The sequence below is a fragment of the Cryptomeria japonica genome, chromosome 5 (assembly GCF_030272615.1).
Source record: "Cryptomeria japonica chromosome 5, Sugi_1.0, whole genome shotgun sequence".
NCBI classification, from domain to species: Eukaryota; Viridiplantae; Streptophyta; class Pinopsida; order Cupressales; family Cupressaceae; genus Cryptomeria; species Cryptomeria japonica.
This window is the reverse complement of record NC_081409.1, coordinates 152,602,637-152,626,455: the sequence shown is the minus strand read 5'-3', so window position 1 is coordinate 152,626,455 and position 23,819 is coordinate 152,602,637.

Here is a 23,819-nt window from a genome sequence, read left to right as displayed (position 1 = left end):
ACTGATCTTAATACTCCTAACAGGGTAAGCTATCAGAAATAGCTAAATGTAGCTCTAACCGAGCAATATTTATTATTGCAATAGTGAAGTTGTGGGTGCCATCCCCACCGTAGTTTTTCTCTCTAACCAAGAGTTTCTGCGTAACCAAAATATATGTGTTATGGAGTGAATCATGTATGATTGGTATCTATATGTTTTAGCTTTATTTTATGTTACTGCATTATTCGGCTTATGCATAACAGTAAAGTTATTATTTGAGAAATATTTTGGAGTATTGATTCACCCCTCCCCTCTCAGTACATTAGCTTTCTATATTGGGCCTAACCATTGGTATCAGAGCTTGAATCTTGGAAAAGGGTTTAACTACCTAAAGAGAAAGATCTTAGCAATGGAAGCCTACAAACAATCTCAGAGGATTGTATATCTGCAAGAAGAGATGGATCATGCTAATCAAGTGATTGTAGACATGCAAAGGCAAATGCAAAAATCTCTGAAAGTAAGGAGAAGATTATCTGATGACTTGCAGGATTCTCAAGAGCTAGTGGAACAAATTGAGACATCAACTGAGAACAACATATCTGAAGAGACTAAAGAAATGATTGGAATGTTGAAAGAAAAGAACAAAGCATTGGCTGATCAACTAAAAGCAATGAAAAGAGAACATGAACATTTCAATACACAAATGACTGAAAATCTAGATGCATTAGGGATAGCTGGGGACAAAGCAAGAGATCTACAAAGAGAGAAACAACAACTTGAAGCTCTAGTATCTGAAAAGGATGATGAAATCACAAGATTGACTGGGATTCAACAAAATATGATAGATCAACTAGGTTATGCACATCATGAAGCAATTCTGAAAGATGATGAGAATCAAGCATTAAAACTTGAAGTATCAAGATTGACCAATGAACTTGAAATAGAGAAGAAATCCAAAGAATCATTGGAGAAAAGTTATGAAGCATCAAAGATGTTGGATGAGCAACTAAATACAAGAAGACTCTACAAAGATGGAGGACTCAGTTACAAAGGAAAAGACTCTACCGAGAAAGGAATTCATACTACCGAGAGAGGAGAATCATCAAAACAAGCTGGAAAAAGGAATAACATCAAAAGGAAGAAGCCTATTTGCTACTACTATGGAAATCAAGGTCATATTGCCAACATATGCTAGATCAGAAAAGGTAAGCAACTGAATATCTCTAAGTCCAATGGATATTGTTATAATTGCAATAAATATGGTCATACATCTAATCAATGTAGGACAAAGTCTGTTAACAACTATCAGAAGGCAAAATTCAAAGGATTTTGTAGAAACTGCAATAGATATGGACATAGTACCAAGAAGTGCTGGTCTAAGCAAAAGAACTACATGCAATATCCACACTGAGCAAACACTAGAGGTTACCGATCACACACATATCCTTACCAAAAATATGCAGCAGTACCATGGGATTACAATACAAGGATATGGTGTGAATGTTGTGGAAGATATGGACATATAAGTGCCAACTATTTTATAAGGTTTGGAATGAACAACCGGAGATCATGGAGAAATCCTGGTATGGCATGTTTTCATTGTCACAAAGCTGGACATTTAGCTGGAGATTGTAGAAATCAACCTAGAGAAGACACCGAGGAAATAAAAGAGAAATTTAAGATGATTTGGAAAAAGAAATAAATTATGTCTGATGAAGAAAGCACCTTACCTACCGAGTTAGGTGCACCTATTTCAAATTAGTCAAGAAGAGGTATGAAGGGACTGCATTCTTTAAAAGTTAAATCATAACAGTTCCTATTCTATTATGTACTAAATTCAAAATCCGCCTAGTCAAGATGCATTAGTAAGTTTGAAATTCTGTCAAAAGTACTTTACAGGAAGCTTGTTAAGTTGGTCTATACAGGAAGCCTATCTAGTCGGTAAATGAAGGAAATTTGGTTACTCGGTTAAAAAGAAACAAAAAGGAGGAAATCGGTTAAAAGGTGAATCGAGTGCATTTAATGTTTTAACCTAACCCGCACAGAGCTTGATAAGGTATTTTGTGTACTTAAAGGTATTTTCATGGTCATTTACATTCACCAAGTTTTCAAGAAGCAAAGCAGAGTGAATCAAGGCAATCAAACCACCTTCAAAGCGAAATTTAAGGTATTTACATCAAATCTCATCAAATTGCTAAGCTAGTTTACCGAACGTACTGAGCATTATTATCTGCTGAGTGTGAAGCATCTGCCATTTGTTAAGTTATCAAACCCTAAGGTTCCTATGTCAATTTTTATTTTACCTAAAACCTTCTATGGTGCCCAAGATCCAAAATCCCGTAGTTGTCAAAAATGTGGAGAAGCCCTCGCTGAAATATTCTTTGACTCCTAAAGTCGCCTTAGAACCGGATGATAAAACTACATTTTCACTCATCCCAGATCGAGTCTTATTGGTGGAAGATGTGAGATTCTTCACCAAATGTCATGTTGAGGAACTTGGTCATGTTGAGATCAAAGATGCATATGATGAGCTATGCACTGATGGAAAGATGGATAGCAAATTCGAGCATATCAAAATCAAGGGATTAACTGAAGCCCTAGCCTATCCCCATGTGTTCAAACCCTAGTGGGTTAAGTTTGTCTCGAGTAGAGTACATGATGATTTCATGTGGCTACAAGAGTAGACATTCAAGATCACTAAGGAAGTCATTCACCTAATCACCGGGTATACCATCTATGATCATGCAAGAGCACAAAAGATAATATCATAGAAGGAGCTAATCAGTTTAACTGGAGTAGAATCTGATTACCGAGGACTGAAGTTAAACAATGTCACTTATCCTGAACTCAAATTTACCATTAGAGTAATTAGTTATTGTTTCTTCCAATCGGCAAGGGAAAATAGTGTACCCTGTGCAGCAGTGGACTTAGCATACAAAATTGTTAAGAAAGGCATGAAAATTGACTTGTGTGAAGTATTGTTGAAAAACTTGTTTGAAAACCTGAACGTAATAAGGAAGCTGAAGAAGAACAATTCAGCAAATACACTGAAGTTTGGTTCACTTCTTGTATGTATGTTTTTCTACTTTGATAAGTTTTTTCCAACAGTCAGTAAAGTAGTTTGGGAGCTACACCGACCGATCACCCATCAAATTAATGACTTTATCAAGAAATTGGGAGATAATTTTAATGATATCATGGATGACTACTTCAGTAAATTTCAAGAGAAAATGCACAACAGGTACAGGATTCCACCACAGCTGGTAGAAAAATACAAAGACAATATATGTTTTGAGGTCAACATTGATTATTGTTATGTAAATGTTGTTGAACTGAGAACTCAATCATTGCAACCAATGGGTTATGAGATTGATTATGATATAACACAACAACAAATTGATGCCTATTTATCATTGCCAAGGCATGAAACTGAACTAAGGTATGGAACCTATGAAGAGGTGAAGGAGAAAGTAAAAATGAGCATTGTAGTACCTAAGGCTACAAGAAAAGCTACAAAGATGATAAAGGTTTTATCTGAGAAATTCAGAGAAGAATCCTCCTCTACACCTGTCAAAGGCATTCTTGCCATTACCAAAGAGGAGACAAAAGCCCAAGAGGTAGCCATAACACTTAGCACCAAGTTGCCTAAAGGTAAAGTTTTGAAGAGAAAGAAATAGGATACTTCCAAGGCCCTACCGACTCCACCAACAAAAAGACCTAACACCAGAGCATCAGCTGCATCACCGAGTAAGAGACAAAAGAATGTTACTACTCCCAAGGTAACCAAGACCTACAAGAAATCTACTCAGAGACTCATTTTGGAAAAAGAGTTCAGTGATACAGAGTCTGAAGATGCAAACAAATTCTAGATTGTAAAAAGCCAAAAGGTAAATATACATAGTGTAGAAAACTTCTGTGCAAGTCTGAAAGAATATGGTGGATTGAGTTCATTTAGATTTGTGAAGTATGAAACCCAGAACAATGATGAGAAGAGACAAATTGAAGAAGTTGTCATCTGCATGCTTCTAAAGTTTCGATTAGTTCTAGTAGAACTAGCAAAGTCACTTCCAGATGAACTTTATGCACATATTGATAATAGGTGGAAGTATGCAATGGACTTAGAGAAACAAATTAGAGAAAGAAGTCTAGTCCATCTATTTCCTAATATGTTTGTAGTAGAAATAAAGGAGAATTTGACAACCTACAATTCAAGGTTTCTTGTCAAACAAAGCACCCTAAAATTGATGAATGGGCTCTACATTGATGTGAAAAAAGAGACAAAAGCAAAGTGGTAGGAAATTTTCAAAAGCAGGGATGTCAGTGAACAATCTCAAATTGAAATTGTTGATGTCACCGAGCAAGATCCAGATGTCACTGAGCAAGGTCCAGACCTGGTTGGCACAATACAAATTGATGAAGATGTAATAGATGAAGCCGCACCAGAGAAGGAAATAATTGAAGGCACTACCTATGCAAAACTTGTCTCTAGTGAATCTGTCTTAGAACAAGTTCAACCTTACCCATCGGTGAAGCCACCTGTCTCAACTGAAGCTCCCAAGGACACCGAGCAAGGCACCGAAGGTACCAAATCTGAAGTAGCAGAAGATACAACCAAAGATTAGACGTCTCAAGCACCATCAAGCACTATAAATGTCACAGCTGAGACCCCTAGCACCGAGACACCCAAGGACCCTACAATGGCTACAGGGATAGACCAAAGTGTTGCATCTATCGAGCAACCTACCAAGGGACAGCAAGACTCACAAGCACTTGTCTTAGTGCCATAGACCAAAAGAAAAGAGAAGAAGGTGAGAAAGCATGGTTTTAAATTTGACCTATCTAAACCGATCGTGTTGCCCAATGTCGACATTTCCAAATTAAAAGGGCAAGCACTCACTGAATTCAGTGAAATATGCAAAGCAAAGGCCGAACAGGAGAAGCAACTAGCCATACAGAAAAAGAACAAGGTACTTCAAAAGGTTAGGACACTGCTCACAGAAATGCTACCATCAGTAACAGTGTCAACTGATGCAGCCATCCATATTCAGTTGGATGAACTCCTTAAATAGATTGAAACACCTGGAGTTGATGCATCTGAGTACCTAAGCAAGCTCAAGGCTAAAAAGCTCACAGCAAAAATGATAGAGGAAGTCCAAAAATCAATTGCTATTGGCAAGGTAAAACTTGTCAAATTCATTGCTGAGTTGTCCCCTCAACTCAAGCACATTCTTTATTTATTCCAAAAATTGTGTACATTTTCCTTATTTATTAAAGATGTCAAAAATAAAACTGATGCAATTGAGAAAGAGATCACCGATCTCTCATCCAAGTTGACCACTGAGCCTAATTCAGTTCAGAATTTTTACAAAAAGCTACAATAGCTCATGGCTCAATAGTTAGCACTGAGGAATGAAGAGCATAAAATCAGGATGGATATAATGACCCTTCAGACATTATTTCTTCCTCATCTCTCATCAGTACAGGAACAAATCAATTGAGCTACACACTTATCAACTACACAAGAGGGAAGCACTCTTGATGGCTTAATATCACTCCTAGCTGATATTCAAGCACAAAATTCATTAATGGAAAGTGTAAAGGATTCACTCTCAGTCGCCCTCACCGATGCCCAGACTAATTATAAGTCTATTTTTGATCAGTTATCACCTTCGGATAGAAATTAAGTTTTTGATGTTTGTCAAAAAGGGGGAGTAATATTATGATACTACATAGAGGAACGTAATACCTAGCAAACGGGGAGTAATGCTATATTAAGAGAGTAGTATAGTTTTGATAACACAATTTTGAGTATTGTATACAAGGGGAGTATACCGAGCAGAATATATAGAGCATTCAAAGCACACAAGCACAGAATAGAATAGAATCAAACATGCAAAATTCAGAGTTATGTACAGAATAATGATAAGGGGAGTATATCTGCATATACTATTTCATTGACTATTGTATATATTTTCAAGTATAGTCATTTTGTCAAGTATATATATTTTTTTGAGTTATGACTTTGAAAGTAGTTTTTGTCAAACATCTCAACTAATGTCAAAAGGGGAGATTGTTACTACTTATCAAATTGCCATTAGTTTTATATCCAAAGTCATATTATATATTCTAGTCGGTTAGTATTACCGAATCATGCAGTCGGTACACACAGAGAAGTCAGTATGAATAGTCTAGTCGGTTACTGAAGAAAGCAGTCACAGAACACAGTATTCACCAAGCTGTTTACCGAGTAAAGTTTCATGGCTATCGAGTGGTAAAGTTAACTCACCGAGTTGACATTCATCAAGTGAAACATTTTACCAGATACATTGAACTTGGACATGCACATGAAAATGTGTTACAAGATCGAGGCACATCTAACCGTTTTTGCATTGGAAATTGCACTATGAGATTGTATATGATTACAAGGCCAATCTAACCTATGAGATATTTTGTTTAGTTATTCATTTGAAGAATCTTTTTGTAAGATCAAAGCAATGAATCAGATCACTGTTGTAAGAGATCTTTATATACAGCATGATTCTAGGGTTAGAAATATGAGATGACATGATGTGATATGAGATGCAATGATATAGTAGTGTGTATGCATGAAGGAAGACTGTTACAGAGACAAAGAGAGGTCACTGAGAAGGTTATCAGTGAACAGTTGAAGAACAGAGTAAACAGAAGGGTTTACTGAGTTACAATATGGGTTACCGAGGTATGCTACAAGCTAGGTAATCTTATTCTGAGCACATAGAATCTGCTTTAGCATTTCAGGTGTAAAGTTGTAGATATTTGTAATGATTATATTGTAATATTTTGAAGTTGTAAGAGAAACCTTTAACAAGGTAAAAGACTCCAACCAAGTCTATAAATTGTAAATCCTTTAAACAGGTGCTACACTTATATAGTGTTGTAAAATCCTTTAGTAAGGTAGATCTAACTGATCTTAATACTCCTAACAGGGTAAGCTATCAGAAATAGCTAAATGTAGCTCTAACCGAGCAATCTTTATTATTGCAGTAGTGAAGTTGTGGGTGCCATCCCCACTGTAGTCTTTCTCTCTAACCAAGAGTTTCTGCATAACCAAAATATATGTGTTATGGAGTGAATCATGTATGATTGGTATCTATATGTTTTAGATTTATTTTATGTTACTGCACTATTCAGTTTATGCATAACAGTAAAGTTATTATTTGAGAAATGTTTTGGAGCACTGATTCACCCCTCCCCTCTCAGTACATTAGCTTTCTATATTGGGCCTAATAGTTAAAACCTTGTGTTATGGTGTGCTTTTCATGTGGATGTTCTTAATTCTGTTTATTGCATTATTTCTTGCATACCGGTACACTGTTATAATATGTTTTGCATGTTTTAAATCAAGAAATTCTATTCACCGGTTAGATACTAATTCACCCCTCCCCTCTCAGTATCTATGGGATTCCTAACATGTATGTGTGTGTGAATGTGTGTATGTAAGTGTGTGTGAATGTGTGTATGTATGTGTGTATGTGTGTATGTGTGTATTTATGTATGTTTGCATGCGTGTATGTGTGTATGTATGTGTGTGTGCATCTGTATCTATGTATGTATGTGTATGTGTGTATGTGTGAGTATGTGTGTGTATGTGTATGTGTATGTGTATGTATGTGTATGTACATATGTATGTATGTGTATGTGTATGTGTATGTGTATGTGTATGTTTTTGTATACACTGCGTATATGTGTATGTATGTATGTATGTGTGTGTATGTGTGTCTATGTATATGTGTATGTGTATGTTTGTGTATATGTACTATGTATATGTGTATTTATGTATGTGTGTGTGTGTGTTTACATGTATGTGTGTGTGTCTACATGTATGTATTTGCATGTATGTTTTTTGTGTCTGCATGTATGTGTGTGTGTGTTTGCATGTATGTGTGTATATTTTTTATATGTGTATATTTATATTTAAAGTTGGGTCCAATTGACTTGACATATATATGCATGTGGGCATGTGTATTTAGGGGTCTACAGATTTGGATTGCTTCTCAATAGCAATTTGTCCAATGGGAAATAAAAGGACTAGATTACAAAAGTATGATTGAATAAAAGAGACAAAAAAAGGGATATAACACTTGCTCAAGAACAAGTTCCCATTGACGATGAAGTGGTCTTGATTCAAGAAAGAGAAGAAATTGGTCCTAGTCAATCCAGAAATTCTTTCTTTGGTATGTCCAATTTGATGGAGATGGATGAAGATGCTCTTTTCAATGAGATTTCAGTTGAGGATAAGGCACCGGAAAGCACAATAAAGATACACAACAAAAAAAATTGGGATGAATATTTTCAAGATAAATCTCTAATTGGAAGAGCACAATTGTTTGCAAAGTTATTTAGGAGAAAAGAAATGACCCCCATTTTGGAGTTGCTGGGTGTTGATAACAAGAAGAAATCATCAGAGGGATCAGTAAATAAGACAGTTGTTGAAAATTTGCAAGAAGCTCTGAAATGTTTTGAGAGAACAAGTAGAACTGTTGATTTAAGTGTTGCACAAAGAGCATTAGTGACTATGATTTCTAGTAAGAAATTATGACAGAGAAGACAAACTCAAGCAATTTCCCAGTTATTGGATGTCTCTAGAAGAACTATGCAAAGATATATTAGGAAAAGAAACAGGTTGGATGAGAATATTGAAAAGAATTGGGTCAATATTTGCAAGGTTCCTCGAAAAGATAGAATTGCCAAAGATGTAAAAAAGACTTGTTATTGAATACTGGACTAGTCACTCTCGTGTTCTTCCAATAGAAGAGACACTATACAAATTAGAGATGAAGATGGTACAAAAATTGCACATCCAAAATAGTTTATAGACACAACACAGAGCAAACTGTTTGAAGCATTCAAACAAGAATTTCCAAATGTCAAGATATGTCAAAGAATGTTTGAGGGATTACGACTATATTTTGTCCATATCAATAAGGTACGTGAAACTTGTTGTTGTCGAAATCATGTTGAATTTTAGCTGCACCTTCAATCATATAAAAAGGCAATGGCAGAAAATAATCCAAACGTAGTCATCCCTGCAAGTGCAACATAGTTTGTGAAGTCTATTTTATGTGACATTTAGAAGGTTCAAATGGGTACAACGTACAATGTATAAAAAATACATGTGTTGACTGTGGAGATTTGAAAAAAATTATACAAAATGAGAACATTGATCTTTTAGCACAAGTTCTATGGAAGAGATTTGAATATGAAAAATATCAGACAAAGTCAAGAGTTGAATCGAAAAAAATTATGATAAAAGAGAGTGAATTTCCTTACAAAGAGTTATGTGTAGATTTCACAATATGATGTATCTACATATCCTACATTGTCATGGTGCAAGATGACAAGCAAAACAGTGTCACATCTCAAAAAATTGCTTTCCTCTACATTGTATTATTTCAATAGTAAACTTCTCTGAGAATTATACGTTCAGTCCTCACATAGAGATTCAAAGTCAATACTATCATTCTAAGCAAGTTGCCATTTTTTGTACAAGTTTTGTAGACATGCAGAGTTTCATGTGGACAGTATAGAATCTGGTGAAGATGAACACGTTACCATTAAAGAAGTTCATTTTTATATCAGTGATGATACTTGTCATGAAAAGAGTTATGTAGAACATTGTTTTGAGATTTTTTTTGAAAATATCATACATCGTCAGATAAATGCTTCACAACATTGGATTTGGTTTGATGGATGTGCTAGTAAGCAAAAAAAATGATTAAATTTCTTATAGTCTTTTAATTATTTAGTAGAATTAAGTTTTGTAAACTAATATAATAGATTTGATTGTAACTTCACAAGACAGTTTAAATTTGCAAAAGCCTTCAATTGGTTGTCACAACAACATGCTAAACGTGGTCTAAAGTTTTTGTGGAAATTTTTTGAGAGTGGACATGGAAAAGGAGAGCATGATGGAGAAGGAGCCTATGTGAAGCGTGCAATTTGCCAATATGAACTTGGAGGTAACAAGATCTGAAATTCAAGTGAGATAGTAGAATGGTGCAAAAATCATTTTGAGGCACATGACACGACATACAACAAACGCTATTTTTGGGAAGTTAAAGACATTGATTGATCCAATCCTTATAATGGTCAGCCAATTAATGACATTAGAAGTTTGCTTCAAGTGATGACTACATGACATAGCAAACCTCTTGTGATTTAGGTTAGAGAAAAATCATGTTTTTGTGTTGATTGCATTAAAAACAACGCAAATATTCAACAATGTCAAAACATTAGAGATGGATTTGTTTCACAATGGGAGATGAAACAATTTGTCGCAATGCCTCCTTTTGAAGAAAGTGACATTGTAGGTATTCATGATCCTATACATTCAGCTGATTATGAACGTGTTTCTGATTTAGTTGTTCTAGGTACACTTGCATTTTATTTAAATATCCTTATGCATTTTCATGTACCGTGTTTATATTTTAATTAATTTTGAATTCTTTTTACATTCTACCTGCATACACTTTATAATTTAATTGTTTGTAATTTGTTGTGTATAGGTGATATTTTTGTTGTGCTTGCAGATCCCGACAATATAGAAGGTGTTGACTATCACCTACTATGATGCACAAAACCAAAATGTAAATTGTCAGAATCAGTGGAAGATGTTGATGGGAAACAATATCCCACTGGATCAGTCATTGTTGAAGGTACTTATTATCAACAAATGAAGATAGATAACAATGGTGTTACATTTACTGAATACATGCCCAGCCAAAAAGTTTTGCATTATAGTCATTTAGTTATAGCAACAAGATTATATTTTGAAACTTTACAAAAATGAGGTCGTGCCCCCCAAAAGTGGAGGTTGCCTATCGAAGATCATGAAAGGATATTAGAGATAGTAAAAGATAGAGAGGATCCAGATTTTATGTACCATGAGCTCACTTAATTTATTAGAACAAGTGAACTCGTGTATTTTTTTGACCATGATATATGTCTATATATGCATATATATGTATACATACATGTATATATATGGATATATATGTATGTACTTTTTTTTGGATTGTCATACATATGTACGTATGTACATTCAAGCTATTTTTTGGATCTCTATACATATATACATATGTACACACATGTACATTTGAGTTATTTTTTGCAACATATGTACACATGTACACATATACATATACATATATACATTCGAGTTATTTTAAATTGTAATATATACATATGTACACATGTACATTTGAGTTTATTTGTTGCAATTGCTTTGAAATCAAAATTTGCACAATCTGAGTTAATTTGTTGCATGCTATCTTATAATGATTTGAATCACTTAGTTGAATTGAATTAATTAATTGATTTGAATTGATTCGGTTAATTAATTTGATTTAATTTGATTAAATCATTGGATGAATTTGAATCACTTAATTGAATTGATAAATAATTAATTCATTGGATTGATATGAATCACTTAATTAATTTATTAATTTGTTGGATTGATTAATTGATTTCAATTAGTTTGATTAATTCATTGAATTGGTTTGAATTGATTTGGATTAATTTGATTAATTCATTGAATTGATTTGATTAATTGATTTGAATTGGTTTCACTAATTCATTGAATTGGTTTGAATTGATTTGATTAATTGATTTGAATTAATTTGATTAATTCATTGAATTGAATTGACTTGATAATTTGATTAATGTTGGCATATGGACACTCCAATGAGACATTGTGTGTGATTGAAGGTTTTGTCATTGATGGCAACCTTGCAATCCTATGGCACTGGCATGACATTATACCGGCAAAGCATTACATAGGCAACCTTGTAATCCTATGGCACTGGCAAGACATTATACCAACAAAGCATTATTCAAGCAAGACAGTGCACCGACACCGGCACAGAAGAAAATATGTATACCGGCACAGAGGCTGACAGGATTTTTGATATGTAATATTTTGTTTATTATTGTACGCTGACTTGGTAAATTGTAAAATGACTCTTGTATATAAAAGAGATCATTGTAGACATTTGTAGGATATGGATAGAAAGCATAAAGAAAATTATTAGGTAGACCTAATGTGCGAATTATAGGTCAAGGGTACATGTAAAGAACAGAGCAAGAACCGGTACTGAATTTGGCGTTGAAGATGCTATTGTAAAGCAGTACAGATCATTGGATTTGCATAAATCCTCATTGTAAGTCAGTGTGACTTCTTATTGAGCAGTGTGCTCTAGGTAGTTGGCCTTCCTGCATGTGCAGGCCCCTATTGTAAGAAATATTCTCTTATTGGCTAGTAAGTGAATATTGTGGGTCACAAATCCCACTGAGGTTTCCTTGTTAAACATCTTGTGTTATGGTGTTCTTTTCATGTGGATGTTTTTGGTTCTGTTAATCACATTAATTCTTGCATACCATTATACTGTTACTTTATGTTCTGCATGTTCTATTTTAAGAAAATCACATTACCGGTCAAATACTGATTCACCCCCCCCTCTCAGTATCTGTGGGAACCCTAATAATTGGCATCAGAGCTTGGTCCTCTATTTTCAGAAGCCTAACAGCTTGAGGAAGATCTTGACACTGGTAAAGATGGAAAATCTGATGAAGCAACTTGAAGGAGCTCCTACTGACTATGATGCACAGAAGTTGAAGAATATCAAATTAGAAGATGATTTAAAAGCAGCTCAGGATATCATTCAGGCACTTCAAGAAAATCTTACCGTTACAAGAAATAAGAGAAGAGAACTTTGTGAAAAATTGCAAAATGAGAATGATGAAAAGGAATCACTTAATGATATGATAAGCAAATTGAAACAAGAGATCATGACAACAAAAAATGAAATGTAGGATATGACTATGAGATTTTGCAAAGAGATTGAGGACAGGAAGAAGAATGAAGTAGAATTGACCAGAAGACTAAGTGATGCAGCAAATGAGAACACAAGACTTAGCTATGAAAATGACATGTTGAAGACAGATCTAATGCATACTCAGAATGACTCGAATGAACTAATGAGACAAAAAGAAATCTTGGAAAGGGAATTGGAAATTGCAAATCAACATAAAGAAAAATTCAAGAAAAGCTCAGAAGAACTTGGTACCTTATTGAAGAATAAAAAACCCAAAGGTGACACTTTTGGAATTGGATTTGAAGTTGGAGAAAGATCTGGTACTACAAATACCCAGGATCACAGCAAACCGGTAAGACCTTCTAATACTTACAAATTCAATGGAAAATGCTTTAACTACAATAAATATGGTCATAGGGCAAATGAATGTAGATCTAGAAATTACCAGAATATCAATCCTCCCACCGGTCAATGCTCCAAATGCAACAAAATTGGTCATAACTCTGAAAAACTGTAGAATGAATGTAAGATGTTATGTTTGTGGAAGATTTGGACATCTATCAAATCAATGCAGAACACAAACTGGCATAGGTTATGGGAAAGCTATTCAGAAAAATAATGTAACTTGTTATGCATGTAACAAGATTGGTCATATTGCTAAATTTTGTAGAAGTAAAGGTACACCGGTAGACAACAAAAGTACTAGTTTAAAAGGTAAAGAAAAGGTTGAAGAAGTTAAGCAAGAATTTTCAAAGCAATGGATTAGAAAAGCTGATCTAAATATTGGGGATACTCCTCCACCAGTAGAACCAACAAATGCTCCACCGGCAAGACAATGTGATGCTCCACCAGAAGGACAGAGCAATGCTCCACCGGTAGGATGTTCTTCATCTAATTGAAGAAAATTATCTTGAGGGTTTGGCAATCTAATGACACATGTGCTATTATTCCCTCGGTTAGAGAAAAGAAGTTGAAAATCATTTATTACCGGCAAATAAAGTTAAGCTAATACATTACCAACAAGCAATTAATGTGGTAGGTAGGAGAAAAGACTTTATAAAATAAGTTTTTGGCTCCATTTCATTTCACCGTGATTTCAAACTTTCAGAGAGCACGAAGATTTCTGAGCTAAGGCATTTCGAGCAAAGAGGCAAAGCACTTCAACAATCAATCCATCCAAAGGCAGAAAAAGGTATTTATCATCATGGCATCCTCCTCTACACCTGAATTCATAGAAAACCCTACAGTAGTCGAGGTTATAAAATGCCCTAGGCCCATATTTCAGCTAGTTCCCGAGGTAGCTAAGAAAGATGACAATACAGGTGCTTTTTCCCAAATTCCAAAAGGTGTTGTTTATGCAGAAGATCCTAGAATGTATATTCATTGCAACATAGAGGAATTAGGTGATGAAGAAATTAAAAACATGTATAGTACTGTTATATGTGACAATTCCAGAAATGTGAAACCTGAACATAAAGTTGTTGAAACCCTAGGATTCACTGAAATCCTCTACATTCCTGAATTTCCCAAGGAAGTGGTTAGGATAGTTTTAAGCAAGGTACATGGCTCATTCTTTTGGCTTGATTTAGTTCACAAAATCACTAAGGAAGCTGTGAAAGCAGTAACAAGGTTACCTTCCACTGGTAGTAGACCCGACAAGACTAAGAAGGTCTCCAATGACCTAGTAATGAACTTAACTGGTGCAACATCAGACATAAGGTCTCTAAGGGTTAATGATGTGACCGCTATAAATGTTTGATTTGTTAGCATGATTTTAGGGTACAAAGCAACTCATGCAAACAGACTCAACTTAGTCTCCAGTTTATGCATTAAGAGTGCTCATGATATGGTAAAAGAAAATGTGAAAATTGATGTATGTGAATGGTTAAAAGATGAGTTTATTGATAACCTAGGCAAAATCAAGAAGGATAAGAAAGGAACTTTCAGGTTTGGAAATCTGTTAGTATGTCTGATGCTACACATAACAAAATAGGTTCCCAATATAGGCAACAAAGAATTTGGATTTGACTTACCGGTAGGAAAACAATTATCAGACTTATTCAACAACATGGGTGAAAACAAGGAAAAGAATATCAATGAGTATTTTCAAACACTAAAGGTCAGAATGAACAAAAGAATCAGACTATCACAAGAAATTGTCAACAAATACAAGGATGATATATGTTTTGTAATTAAAAAGGATGAGATCTTGATGGAAGTAGTCATCCCAAGAACAATTTGGGTAACAGAGATGGGTTATGAGACCAATGATCATATCATTGAAACTTATGCTAAAGCACTTCTGGAAGCACCCAAGGAACCAAAAGAAAAAGTATTTGGTAGTGCTAAGACCATAGAAAGTCAAATTCAGTCTAAGAAGAGAGTGAATAAAGTTGAGGCATTTGTGAGGAAAGGATCCAGACAAGTAAAAGCTATAAAGGAAGATATATTAAAGAAAACCGACATAACTGAAGATGAGTTGGTAGCCCAACAACCTGAAGCTCATCTATCACCGGTAGGTACTTCCTCAGAAGGAGATATGCCAGCAACTTTTAAAAGAGTTGTTAGGAAAAGAGATCCCTCACCGGCAACCACTCCTTCACCTAGAAGGACAAGGCAGAAGCAACAAGTTGTGAGATCTCCGGTCAGAAAAGTCACACCTAAAAAGAAGCTGACACCCAAAAAGAAGAAAAAGACAAACACAGACTTGGCCCCCTTGACATATTACTACATGAGATCACAGAGGAAGGTAAATTGAAAAACATAGGGAAAATTTATGACACCCTATCAGATGATGAGAAAGGACAAGTTGAGGAGAGTGTAATATTACACATGGACATGTATAAAAAGTTTTTGATGCAAGTCTTAAATGAAATTCTTGATGAACTATACAAATGACTTGAGGCCAGAAGGCAAGGAATAATTGAATTGGATAAGAAAATTAAAATAGAAAAACAACTTGTAGTATATCTGGTAAACTCACCTAAAGAAATTGATGATCTGATAGCTCAGGCCAACTGGATAGTTTTTTCCACTGCACACCGACAAATTTCACTGATGGCAGGTAGAGTTACAGAGGTTTCAGAGGAAATAGAAGATGGTTGGGATATATTCTTGGTTGAAAAAGAAAAACAAGAAGAATATAGGAATCCCAAGCCCATTAAGGTATATCAGAAGGACAAAGGGAAAGGTAAAGTTGGTGGACCACCAAGTATCAAGATTAGAGACAACTTACCCCCACCTCCTTTAAATACTCCACCGGTAAAAACAACAACTACTGAAGATCAACCGACAGCTGAGAGTATGGATATAGAGGATAATAATCCTAATCCTAAAGTGCTATATACTATGAATGTTGATACTCAGAAGATCAACATAGTGGTAGATAAGGATACAACAGATAAATCAGGTATAGCCAAAGAGCCTTCGGTAACAGGGAATACAGAGCAACCGGCAACAGATACAAAGAAAAAGATGGAATCTGGAACACAAACAAAGGAACCAACAGAGCTAAAGGCTCCAGAATAGATGCCACTGGTAAGAAATGAAGCAGGAAAACTAGTGCTCAAAGAAATGTAGACACAAACAGACCTACCAGAGGTCAATACAAGCTTGGTCACTTCCACCGGTACTCAGTTTGTTGGGTCACCATCAAATGTGACTGAGGTATTACTTGAATCTATCAAGAAAATAACTGATTATAGCTCACAAGCTTACAAAGCGATAGATTATTCAATCCGATTTTTGAAATCAATAGCTCCTAATTGTAATATAGACAATAAAGATTCTTTAGGACAGTTGGATACACTTTGTAAATATATTTCTGAAAATTTTGAGCAAACAAAGGTAGAATCTGTAAAGGAAATTGTAGAAAAAGAGAAACAAAAATTCTTTGAGGAAGGAATAAAGAAGTGTAACAGGGAGTTCGACACACTTCTACCAGAACTGTGTAATTTGTTAAAAGAGTACAAAAACCTATATAAAGATACATGTAAAACAAACTTTTTGACTGTAGATATTGACAAGAAAATAAGCAAGGCACAGGATGAGATAAATAAACTTGCAGACAATTTTGTCAAGTCACCTGATTCATTATCAGTTTTTGAAGAGAAGATAGCAAATTTTGTGGAAGAATTGCTCAAATTGGAAAGAGAGAAAGAGGCAATAATAAATAAGGCAAAACTTTTGAGATCTAAACTAAGTCCAAGATTGGACTATATTAGCATCTCTGCGGAAGGAAATCTCAAAGGCATTAACCCAGGGAAGCAAAACACCGGCAGAGCACTTGCAGTATCTCACCGGTACAGTAAACAGAACTGAGATAGCAATAAAAGATAGTAAGAAGTTTATGGATGGTATAAACTTAATTTTGGGAGATCTTCTTCAGATAATAACTACCCAACCACAAGGTTGAGGTTATGGATTGGTACAACTACAAACTCTACTAACCTTAGTCATTGATGCCAAAGGGGGAGTAGTAGGATGAGAAAAATTCAAAACATAGGGATCATATGCTCAGGGGGAGTTCTCACATTTTTGGAAAACATTTTTGGTAACATTTTTGGTCTACACATTTTTGGATATCTTTTTGAAATTTCTCATGAGTGTTGCCATCAATGCCAAAGGGGGAGATTGTTGGCATATGGACACTCCAATGAGACATTGTGTGTGATTGAAGGTTTTGTCATTGATGGCAACCTTGCAATCCTATGGCACCGACACGACATTATACCAGCAAAGCATTACACAGGCAACCTTGCAATCCTATGGCACCGGTAAGACATTATACCGGCAAAGCATTATTCAAGCAAGATAGTGCACTGATATCAACAAGATCACTCTACACCGGCACCAACACTGACACAGAAGAAAATATGTATACCGACACAGAGGCTGACAGGATTTTTGATATGTAATATTTTGTTTATTATTGTAAGCCGACTTGGCAAATTGTAAAATGACTCTTGTATATAAAAGAGATCATTGTAGGCATTTGTAGGATATGGATAGAAAACATAAAGAAAATTATTAGGCAGACCTAATGTGTGAATTATAGGTCAAGGGTATATGTAAAGAACATAGCAAGAACCGGTACTGAATCTGGCATTGAAGATTCTATTGTAAAGAAATACAGATCACTGGATTTGCATAAATCCTCATTGTACGTCAGTGTGACTTCTTATTGAGCAGTGTGCTCTAGGTAGTTGGCCTTCCTGCATGTGCAGGCCCCTATTGTAAGTAATATTCTCTTATTGGCCAGTAAGTGAATATTTTGGGTCACAAATCCCACCGAGGTTTTTCCCACACCGGGTTTCCTCGTTAAACATCCTGTGTTATGGTGTTCTTTTCATGTGGATGTTTTTGGTTATGTTAATCACATTAATTCTTGCATACCGATATACTGTTACTTTATGTTCTGCATGTTCTGTTTTAAGAAAATCACATTACCAGTCAGATACTGATTCACCCCCCCCCCTCTCAGTATCCGTGGGAATGCTAACAATTAATTGATTTGAATCAATTTTTGATTTGATTAATTTAATAATTAAATAAATAATTAAACTAACTAAATCAAATAAAAAATTAGCATTTCAACTAACTAATTGATTTGATTAATTTAATAATTAAATCAACAATTCAGCTAACTAAATAAAATCAACAATTAATAATTCAACCAACTAATTGATTTAATAATTCAATTTATTAAATCAACAATTCAATTAACTAAATATCAAGATTTATCATCTAAAATTATATGATCAATTCTATGTAACTTGAACTAATTATAAAAATATAACATAGACACGTGTAATACACGAACAATTATTCTCATCAAACAAGTGTGTCTAATACGTATATAATGTCATCAAACATGTACAAGTGTCGGATACATAAACAAACATGTGCAAGTGTCTGATATGTATATAATCTCATGAAACTAGTGTTAGATACATATATGTAAAAAAAAAAGTAAACGCACTACATACATATAATCTCATCAAACAATGACAATGTATAAACTAAGTCAGTTGACCCTCTACTAATCCATGTCCTGAATGTTGTCCATGCATAAGAAAGTACACGAAAGCACATGTATATATAAGCACATGCAAATATTATCTAACTATAAGTATGCAAATTTTACTTCAACATAAGTACATGCAGATTTTACTTGGTCCTATCCATCATCTTCCCCACCAGAGTGTGCATGGGCCACAAGTGTCTGAGATGAAGAACTCAAACGTGGTCCATGAAACTGGATCATATACAATTCAAAATTAAAATTGTGTTAACTAACAATTTTAAAGTTGAAATCCACTATTTAAAATCAATTAAATAATATGACCTTACAGAAAAAAACAATGTGTACCTGACTGTGACCATGTGGAGAAGCAGAAGGATGTTTAAAATCTCCTAATGTCTCCAATGTAATAGGAAGCTGCATATAATTCAAAATTCAAATCGTGTTAACAATTTTGAGGTTGAAATCAACTATTTAAAATCAAATAAATAACATGACCTTACAGAAAAAACAATGTGTACCTCACGAGACTCAAAGGCTCTCTCGATCCTACTGACCTCAGATGAATGGAAGGACACATGGTCAACGTCTATATTCAACGATGCATCCTCTAAACCATCAATAAAAAGATTGGCATAGTGACCATGAGGTCGAGAAGGAGGTGTAAAAGTAATAGGCAGCAATGGTGTAGGACATGGTAGCTCAGGTGTTAGATCATTTGGTGTAGGTTGAGGAGGAGGTGTGGGATCAACTGATGTATGTGGTGGAGGGGTTCTAGGATGCACTATAATTCCCTCCTCTCTCCCCATATCACACTGAGATGCTCTACATTCGTGTACATGCTGTCTCACCTGTGTTGGTACATCCTCGAGTGGGATCCCATGAATCAAAGAAAGAAGTGTATATGAATCTAATAAATCACTGGACAACAATGCACTCATCCACTTCAATGGATCAACCTCTATCAACCATGCAGCATCAAGTGGAGATGGTATGTCTACACGGGCATAAGGATCAATGCCACTGCTAGATGTCGCATCAATAGCCTGCAGAATGGTACCCTTTGATCGCAACAAATATCTCCCAACATGATCAAATATCATCTGGTCAACCTGAGTGGCAATCTATGCAATGCTAGAGTAGATATGTCACCTGGCATCATCAGCTATTGCATTTGCTACCTGTGATAACTCCAAATGTTTTGTTAGAACCAAAAGGTTTGGACCAACTAATGCTCGTTTATTAACGAGCATTGGTGCATCAGGTCATCTAAATTTATCACCGAGCCTCCCTCTACTTTGTCCAACATTCATTGGTATAGATGTATATTCAACATCTAAGCCCATATGAAACTCTGCAAACAATTGTTTGCAAAAATAAAGTGGAAACTCATCCTTCTATGGCCACATATGATGAGCATCCAACCATCTAGGATATATGAATGGTCACACAAGTGGATCAGTGCATCTTGTAACTAAATATCCTTTGATCTTACGTGGTCTCAGACCTGATAATGGGGGAACATAGTATGGAACTGTGTAGAAGATACATCCCTGCTCACGTTTTCCCATTTCATTGTGCCAGTGACACTATGAGAAAGGGAGATATAGAAAGAATTGACAGACATATCATCATAAGGATTATATGTTCGAATAGGGTCAATCATGTGTAGAAACTCATCCCCAATAGTCTCTTCCTTTTCCTTATTAGGTCGGGTAGTGGCAAAATCTAATGTGGATGCAAGATGGTCTAGAGCACGCTATAGGGCTTGAGTGGTTTCGGCAAAAAGTCGAGCCCTGACATAACTATCACTAGAAGGCATTTGACCAAACTGCCTAGATGTCTAGTTAGTGCCCTTGCGATGAACACTACCATCTGATGCCTGATTGGCCATGTGGAAAATATCTATATGTACATAATTATAAAAGCAAAGAATTTTAAAAATAATTATTCAAAACTATTTTAAACAATTCAAACTAATTCTGAAAAACTATTTTAAACTAATTCAAACATATTTCAAAATGATATGCAATTATAATTTAAAGTATAATTCAAAGTAATTGAAACATTTGATACAAATTACTTTAAAGAAACATTAAAGTTAAATACATGTGTACATACACATACACATACACATACACATACACATACACATACTATACCTACATACAAACATACACACATGCACACATAAACACACATATGTATATACATATATACATGTACACACACACACACACACACCCACATACACACATACACATACACACATGTGTACACATGTACACACACATACACACATATGTAAACACATACATACACGCATACATGCACACACATGTGTGTATGTGTGTGTACATGTGCACACGTGTGTATGTGTATGCATGCATGTGTGTGTACATGTGAACGCATGTGTGTATGTGTATGCATGCATGTGTATGTGTGTATGTGTATGTGTGTATGTGGGTGTATGTGTGTGTGTATGTATGTATGTGTATATGTATATGTATGTGTGTGTGTATGTATGTATGTGTATATGTATATGTATGTGTGTATATGTGTGTATGTGTGTATGTGGGTGTATGTGTGTGTGTGTATGTATGTATGTATGTATGTATGTGTATATGTATATGTATGTGTGTATATGTATATGTATGTGTGTTTATGAGAAAATGATTTTTTTTAAAATTATTTAATAGGTATATGTGCATATTTTTTTAATAGTTTTCTAATGAATTTTTTAATTTTGCTAGGTTTAATTTTTTTTTAATATTTTTCTAATATTTTCATTCTAAAATTTTTTAAAAAATTGATAAACTATTCAATAAAAATAATTATAGCAATAAATATATATAAAAAATTAAATACAAACCAAAAAAAAAAAAGGAAAAAAAAAAACCTACCTAGAAAAATGGGGGCTAGATATAAGCTCCTTGTGAGTCTGGTCAAACTCCCAAAGCTCCTTAGGGTACAAATACAGGTCGGTGGGGAAAAAATTGGCTTATATAATTGATAGTCTAGCTGGACTCCTGGTGCCATTTCAGTGCCACATAGGCACCACATAGCCTGAACATAATCAAGTCAGACTACCCATAGTTGGTTGAAAGTGTGACATAGGTTCATGCATTTACCCATTAGGGATAAACTTCTTTTAACTAAGTTTACTTCCTTTTTGCAGTTGTGTGCAATACTTCACAATTATCAACTGACCATGAGTCAATTGGAACAATCATCTCCTTCCATGGCTTCAAGTGATAAGGGTGATAGTGCTCAACAACCGTTTGTGAAGTTAAAACCAAACAAAGGATTCATCAAATTCAATGACAACAATAAAAGCAACAATAATCAACTGGTAGCCACTATAGGTGTGCCCCCTTTGTCTAAATACTTTAAAAGAGAAAAATAATTTACTCCTTTGAATGAATATTTGCATAGCATTATGTCTTAGTTAATACAAAGGAATGCATTAAAATTTCCCCAAATCAAGCCAATTGATCCATCTAAGACAACTTCACCTTACTTTGATGCTAAATCCTTTTGTCAATACCATCGTCAGCCTGGTCATGATACTGAAAAAATGTTTTTCATTGAGAAGTAGGATTCAAGAATTGATTGATAACAATACCATATCTGTGGCAGGTATGAATGATAAAGGAAACAAATCCATAGCTCCTCCTAATCAAAATTTTCAGATTTTCACTGATCCTTTACCATCCCATTCCACTAATGTGATTGAGACTGATCATCTTGCTTTCTCTCCTAATGATGTTGGCCTTGAATCTAATAATGTGGTGAACTTTGTAGATCAACAAGAACCTCCTAAGGATTTATGCATCACATTTGATCCTAGTGAGACCATTAAAGAACCTGATGGCCCATTATACATAAGTGCAAAAATCAAAGGTATGCCTTCTAGAGGAGTGCTTACTGATCATGCTTGCATGGTTAATGTGATAACTAAAGAATTTTTTTATACATTGCAATTGTATCAAGTGATATATGATGAAATTGATGTGGTAGATAGAGTCTTTGATGGATTTTATTGTCTTGCTATTGGTTCTATCATACTTCCTATTGATGTCAACACTAAATGCTTAGATGTTTAATTTGCTATCATTCCTACATCCGATCAATTTTGTGTGAAGTTGGGACATCCTTGGCTCTCTTCCATGAAAGAAATTGCTTCCACAGTTCATAAGTGTTTGAAATTTCTTCATAATGATAAAATCGTAATTGTTAGTCATATCATGTATCAACCTATAGTGAGGGATGGAGACGTTTGTCTTGATTACTTTTGGTCCGAACAATTCCAGTCTCCTCAACCTAGAAGTGATGCTCTCTTTAAATCATATCAAAATTGGAAAAATGAGATGATTTTGTCATTGAGTAAACCTAGAAATCCAAAACTTAGCATTCCTCTTGATGATCCTATAGCCCTCCTTGAAGATAAGATTATTCTTCCACCTAAGGAAAGAAATAGTATTCTTCCCAAAGAGGCACCTATTCATTCTCTAAAAGAGAACAGTATCATTTCTCCTAAGAAAAGAGATATTCTTCTTCCTAAAGAAGAATATATTCCTTCTCCAATGAATTAGACCTATCCATCCTCCTCATAATAGACCCAATCTCCTTCCTTCACCTCCCATTCCTCCTTTGTATGGTGTTGTTCCTCCTCCTTCATATTATAGAGATAAATGACCAGATTCTCCTATTGTCCAACCTTAAAGACCTCAGCCCATTCATCCTTCCCTAAAAGAAGAGACAAAGCCTATACCTGATGAACCTAAACCTTCAAAGAAAACTAGATGAAACCATTGTGCAAGAGAACATTGATGGAGATATCGTGCTAGAGTTCGTGAATCTACTTCCCAAACCATTCTCCTAAAACACCAACTATTGACATGATTCCATTTTCTCTTAAAAAAGATGTTCAACCTAATTCTCCAAGACACAAAATGCTTAAAACA